The 6,640-nt window shown below is 42.8% G+C and overlaps 1 long non-coding RNA gene across 1 annotated transcript; it reads right to left on the minus strand.

The window, feature by feature from the left end:
- Window positions 1–14: 14 nt before the first annotated feature.
- LOC123052265 (uncharacterized) lies at window positions 15–1,658 on the minus strand. The gene is made up of 2 exons (XR_006424543.1): window positions 1,137–1,658; window positions 15–557 (listed from the first exon to the last, which is right to left on the minus strand). It is a non-coding gene; the product is annotated as an uncharacterized lncRNA (long non-coding RNA).
- Window positions 1,659–6,640: the final 4,982 nt, after the last annotated feature.

Genomic DNA, 6,640 nt, shown 5'->3' on the forward strand with positions numbered 1-6,640 from the left:
AACATTAATTAAAATAATGGAAACACCTGACATTTAATTTTTATTATAGCAAATAGCATTTGACCATGCACAACAAAATATTTTCCAAACCTCCATGTATTCTACAAATTTATAATCAGATCTTGGTCTCATTTTTTTTCCACATAAAGTAAATGCCAACTAATGGCCAGTCAAGCAAATTACACTTGTCCCTAATACAGCCTACAAGAGACACAAGTGGAGGCATGCATGCAAGCCTAACCACGCATGCATGCCAGATGTAATGCCTCTCCAAACCGACATAGCTACTAACCCCACTATAAATAGGAGCCATTCCTTTCACTGTGGTCCATTCCACCTCACACACACACATACACTGGAGTACCACCACCACTTGCCTTTTAACCTTCTGCCACACTGCTGTCCTTCACTGCGGTGAAGCCCTTTGGGTCGCAAGCGCCATCAGGTACTAATAGAGTACCTTGTTGTGTTAGCCCTTCTTGCTTGACTTCTTGTCTATCTTCACCTCGGTTTGAATCAGTCCATGAGCATCTATTCACCTTGATCTATTTATCTTGCTGTAAAAAGAACAAAATGTTTGCGTAAACACCCAAGTTAATCAAAACTAATTAGATCAATTGCAAAAGCTTGTAAAAGTTTCTGTGAATGACATCTATGGCTTGTACTAGATCTAACATGCCAAGAATCAAATCCTAAGTACTAGTAACTTGCTAAGACATGTATGTGTGTATCCAAAAGATCAATTTTCCTGTGTATACTACCTTGTTCTAATTATTAATCCCTGCCAATCTGTAGCAAAAATTGAGTGATTGATGTTTATAATCTACTCACAAGTAATTAATTTTGGAGTTTCACTGCCACTATTTGCTTCTATATGGTGTTCAAGGATGAGTAGCACTAGTTAGGAACAACATTTAGATCTAATCAGTAGCAATACCATGACCACGCCATAGATTAAATCTTGATTAATCTCATGGCCTTGAGATAAACAAAGAGAAAGAAGGCAATATGGCTGAGTGGGCAATAGTAGGGCCTGAGATAAAATGAACACTATATGCACACACAGATTGACATCTAGCAGGCACTCGATTGAAATTTGGAACACTTATGGAGAAGGAATCAGAATTAGTACTTACCAGTAGTAGCAGTAGGATGTGGCTAGTCCACACCGTTAGCAACAGAGCCATGCGACCGAGCAGCGCCGGTGAAGCCGCACACGCCCGACGCCCGTGGCTGCACGCCTCGTGCGTGTGGCTGCACTGGGGGAGGATGTAGGCATGGAGACGTCGTTGCCGCTACAGCCGGTGGCAATCCCACCGGACCTGAATCAGGCGGCGCTAGGATTGAGTGGTGGCGACGTTTTTGGCGGCGGCGGATAAAATAAATAGGGGGAAATGGTAGAGGGAGACGAGGAGAATCTGTAGGTGTCCACCGTGTCGCCGGAGATGCCCGGACGGGGCAGATTGAGGCGGCGGCGGCCATGCTCTGTTCTTGGGGAGAGAGAGAGGTGGGTGGCTGGTTCTGTTCTTGGGATAGCAGAGAAGACGAGGAGAGGAACGAGCTGGGTTCAACGAGTAAAGTACTAGTAGTGCAGGCTACTGTTTCCTTTTTACTTATCATTTTTTTACTCTCTAGACTGGATGGCATACGTGCATGCTACTCTGATTTGGATGGTTTGATGCATTTTATCTCTCAATTAAACACTAGGACGTATCACAACCTAGTTAATTAATTATGGCTTGCCCAACATGGCCGTGTTGCTGGATCTTTAGATTTTAAATTAGGAAATATAAACATGGTTGTGAAATAATTATCAGGAGCCGATCTCGGATCCGTAGGAGCCACGCCCGGTGGTTCCGAGTTGGTCGAAGCACTATCCGGCAAGTCGTCATCTCCTTGACCATGTCTTGATAAATGTTTTCCGGGCTATGGGTCATTTCCAAAATTTTGCATAAGATTTTAAAATAAATATTTTTCATAAATAAAATGAAATTTGGATCAGGTGGATCCACTGATTTGGCAATTGGACCAGATCAGGTGAAGCATCTGTATTAAGTAGTTGTGACCCGGGTAGGGTTACAATATAAATAAATATTTGGTGGGTAGGGGAGCTCATGTTGGTGAAAGCAACCCAGGGAGGGTCGGCTTGGATGGTGGGCTCCTCTACATAGGGTATCACATTAGGACACAACCAACTGGCGCTTACTTCAAAAGCGGCGCAAACCGTACTGACCATAGACCTGGAATGGGACGGGCTGAACCAACTACCCATGCCAAGTAGCTGCCTCTGCATGGGTGAGAAGGTGGCTGTAGCCGGGTAGGTACAGTCACCCTAGGGCGGGACCGCCGGTCAGGGGTCTCGACCCGCGGGCCTTTAGTAAGGCAAGGTGGAAAAGCAGAGGTAGTGTACGGGCTGGTTAAAGGTTTTGGTTCCTTGGTCTAGTCGTGTGCACGGGTAGCGCATGGATGACTTGGACCAAGTGATGCTATGGGTAAAGCAGTACACCTCTGATCAGAGTAAATGTGATATCACTCCCAGCTTCCGGGTTTGGAAGTGCGTCGTGTGGGTTTTCCTCTGACACAGGATGTAAGATCCCACGTCGCTCTGTCGCCAGTAGATTTTATAAATAAAATTTGGTTTTCAACAAAATGGGTTAAGGGAAAATATTTTTACCTACAAAGTATTTTGAGCTAATGGCTCGGTGGTTGTAGCCGTGGCCGGTAAAGTTATTCCTCTTTAAAGACTCTTGCATCCACTTTTCCCGGCGACTTGCGGAGTACGTATTTTATATGTGCTCAGCTGCACTTATGTTGTTTTTCAGAACAAGAGAGTTATGAGAACTCTGAGGTGATAGAGAATGGTACTTATGATGAATCTGGTCATCTTAATGACTTCGGTTATTCTGAAGTGGAGTATGTTTATGAGGAAGTCGACAATCAAGGCTATGAAGAGTAGATGCCCTCCATGGTTGGTTTAGAAGGCACGTAACTAGAAGTGGATGACGATCTATCGTCATGGTCGCTTAGGCTTAGTCGACACTTGAGGTGTCAATGTAATAAAAGCTTGCCTACTCATGGCAGCTGCACCGTCTTGTACATGATACTGTTCTCCTTAACTGATCCTGGCGCAACTCTGAAGTGACGGTTTCCGTTACGCCTGACTCTGTCGGACGTAACGGGGCGTCACACATGGCATGTTGTTCATATCATCAGCCACATCAGTAAGATAAAACAAGAGATGACAAGGTGCAAACGTGGGCTGCTTCACCACACACTGGATTATAGATCCACAAAAACAAGCAGACATATAGGGAGTATTAAGTAATGTGCATGGTATGAATAAGGAATTTGGTTTTACAAGTAAAACTTAGAACTTATGGTTCTTACGAACATGCATTTTGGTAGAAACAGCAAACTAAACAGCAGTAAACGATAGGGAGTATGAGCAAATTAAACAGCAGTTGAGGATAAAGGCTTTAGAAGGACTGACTTACATTAACAGTTAACACCGGCTTTATAATGCCCTTCTCCATGTCAAGGGAAGGATAACTCAAGAATTTCACCACAGAATCTTCTTCATAAGCATTGCCTGTACTCTACATTTTGTAGAGAGTAATTATAGATATGATAATACTGGAAGGGATAGAGGATAATGAAGATAAGATGCAGATTGATGCTACATAATCAACTACCAATCCCTGGAAGTACAAGCATTACAGGACAAAATGTACTAACAAGAGCAATGGGCTACACTTCTGCACTGGCATTGTCTGTGTATTCTACTTGTTGGTAAGATTAAATATAGATCTGATCTTTTTTAGTAAATGGTGGGCGAGGGAGATAAGATGCAGAATGCTACAAAATGAACCAACCCCTCTTCCCATAATACAAGAGTGTTTTGAACACTGGTGTACTGTACAAAACGTTCTTATATTATGGGACGGAGGGAGTAGCTGTTAATGTAAGTACAGTGATAGACCACGTTCAGTCCTTACAAGAGGACTGCAGAGCTAAACCTCTTCAAAAGCATTGGGTTGATTCCAAATTTTTGTAAGTGTCCATACGGATCTTATAATGTCCACCAAATGGACGATTACGAGGCTAACATGTGCAGTGATGCTACATAATCAAACAACTATGAAAGTAAGTATGGTCATACAGGGCAAGAGGTACTCATAAGAGCAATGTAGTGTGTAGTATAGTTGTGAGATTCTGTGGTCCCTTGAGAACGAATGTTCTTCTGCTAACAGTTTTCGTACAAGTGAGACATTAAGGCAAATGCAGAAATGTAGTTCAAATTGTGATGTGATATCATAGACAGTACCTTACGCTGCAGCCGAGACCAATGTGTAACAAGATTATTCCAGTCACCGTTGGATAAATGTAGCACCGGAGACTTTACAGAAATTTCGTTCAGAGGCTTGCCATCGAAGTGCGCTTGCCTCAGGTAGGAACGATACTTCATCAACGAGTGCTTGAAAAGCGCAACCAACCCTTGCTCGTCATCACAATCCAGTTTGCTCCTCGCCTATTTAAAAGAATGAAATCTTGTGTCTTCTGTCAGTAGAAACATACGCAGTAATGACCATGAATAACATTAGTACATTACTTACGCATAAGTTGCGGAGGAAGACTGGAAATTGTTCTGTATCTGCGGTATAATCTTTCCATGAAGGAAAGATGCGCACAAAGTTACTGACAACAACATAAGCTTCGTCTTCTAAACTGGGAAGAAATGGAACAGGGGTCCTATTTGCTGCAATTGGGGCTCTCTCTGGTTCGAAAAGGGATTTGGCAACTGGATTTGGTGTACTCTTTGCTGGAATGGGGGTTTTGCGTCGTACAGCTGGTGCTATGTCAACTGGCATAATCATATTGTTTGCTGCAGTTGGGGTCTGCTGAGTTGGGGCATTAGAAATGACCAGTGTAGTAGGGCTAGAGTCTGCTAGAGTTGGGGTATTTTGTGGGTCAGGTGATATTGCAACTACACCTAATGGGCTATTTGATTTATCAGGTGGCACTACCTTTTCCAAATACTTTGCTTGTGCTCCTCCACGATTAGCAATCGCCCTCTTCCTTTTGAACGTCTGATACACAAGAACAACATTTGAATGGATAAATATGATATGATGACAGATGGAATATGTACTGAAAATGGATAGGCAGGGCGTATTCACATACACGATGTGTAAACTAAGCTAATGGCAGTTCAACAAAGTAGAAGCAATGCAAAGCATCAGTTGCAAGATATGTGCGAGCAATGTAACCTTGGAAAGTTAGACCAAGTACCTTGATGGGTGAATAAGATAGGGCATCTTCCTCTAACTCCTCCACTAGAGAGCTACATTGATTTAGGTCTCCCTCTAGCTCAGAATCACTGTTAGGATCATATTCTGAGCATGAATCTGTAGGTGGAGAGCGTTTGCATTGCATTGCATCCAGACTTGATTTCAGTCCCTTAATGCCAAGTTTGACAGCCATGGCATTGTTCTGCTTTATTCTTTTCATGCGCGCAAGCTCATAATCATTATGATGCTGTTCTGAATATGAGATTCATGAAAACATAAAAAGTAGTCAGATTATCTATGGAATGCATAGCGGATTCAACTCGGAGAGTGTCTCCCTATAAACCCATGCATATGCGAAGTTCACGTCCCCAACCGTGCTGACCAGACCACACATAGAAATACAAACCCCTTATGTCTCTATAACAGGCAGGCACACATTTCAAAACTGAAGTAGGAACATTAGAATCATATGAAATTCGTATTTGAACAAATAAACTAAGCAATTATGAGTGGCGTAATGTTTAGCTTCAAGGGTGGAGTGTTGGTAGTGCGACACAAAGCAAGTAGGCAGATTGTATTCCATGTAAAAGATCGAAACCTATGTAAAAGCTGGAAATGATACTTTCTTTCTATACAATGCAGTGTTCGTTACCCACACATGATGAAAGAGATCACATAGAGAAATACTATTCACTCATGTCTACGATTCCAGTATTTAGAAACAGGGTGGTCCGCCCTAAAAGAATATTGACAACAAATATGACAAGGCAAGCATAGATGTAGTGAATCAATCATTTACTTGTGAGCTTACTAGGACAAGTATGCAGAATTGTAACTGTAGTAAGAGACCGTCCAAAATCTGAATGAAGAAGTTTGTCTAGCACTTATTGTTTGCAACTAATCGACGTGAATAATTGGATATTATATCGAATGAGTAAGAAAGACAAGTAAAATTGTCAACAAACCTGGCTTGCAGTAGTAATCTGGGTCAATGTCACTACGACCAACAATCCAAAATGACTAGTTTCTGTTCCGAGGGCCGGAATTTTGAAAACCCTGTGAACTTTAGAGGTACTAAAGATTACCGAAATACATCTGAACCATTAAGTGTAGGTAGCACTGAGCACACAACAAACCCTAATGACAGTCCTACCTAATGAGTAATGAATCAATTAGAAAATGGGTGATGAGGAGTGGCTGCTGAGTGTTGAGGACGTATCTCAGGATAAATCGGGTTGGCTTGGTGGGTGCTGCACGCCTGAGCCCTGAACGGACTGGGAAGGTAGGCACAGCGGCGCGCCCGGGCAGCGGTGACGCTGTTGGGCGAGCGGCTCCTGGCCTCCTGTTAGTCC

Source organism: Triticum aestivum, chromosome 2D (assembly GCF_018294505.1).
Source record: "Triticum aestivum cultivar Chinese Spring chromosome 2D, IWGSC CS RefSeq v2.1, whole genome shotgun sequence".
NCBI lineage: Eukaryota > Viridiplantae > Streptophyta > Magnoliopsida > Poales > Poaceae > Triticum > Triticum aestivum.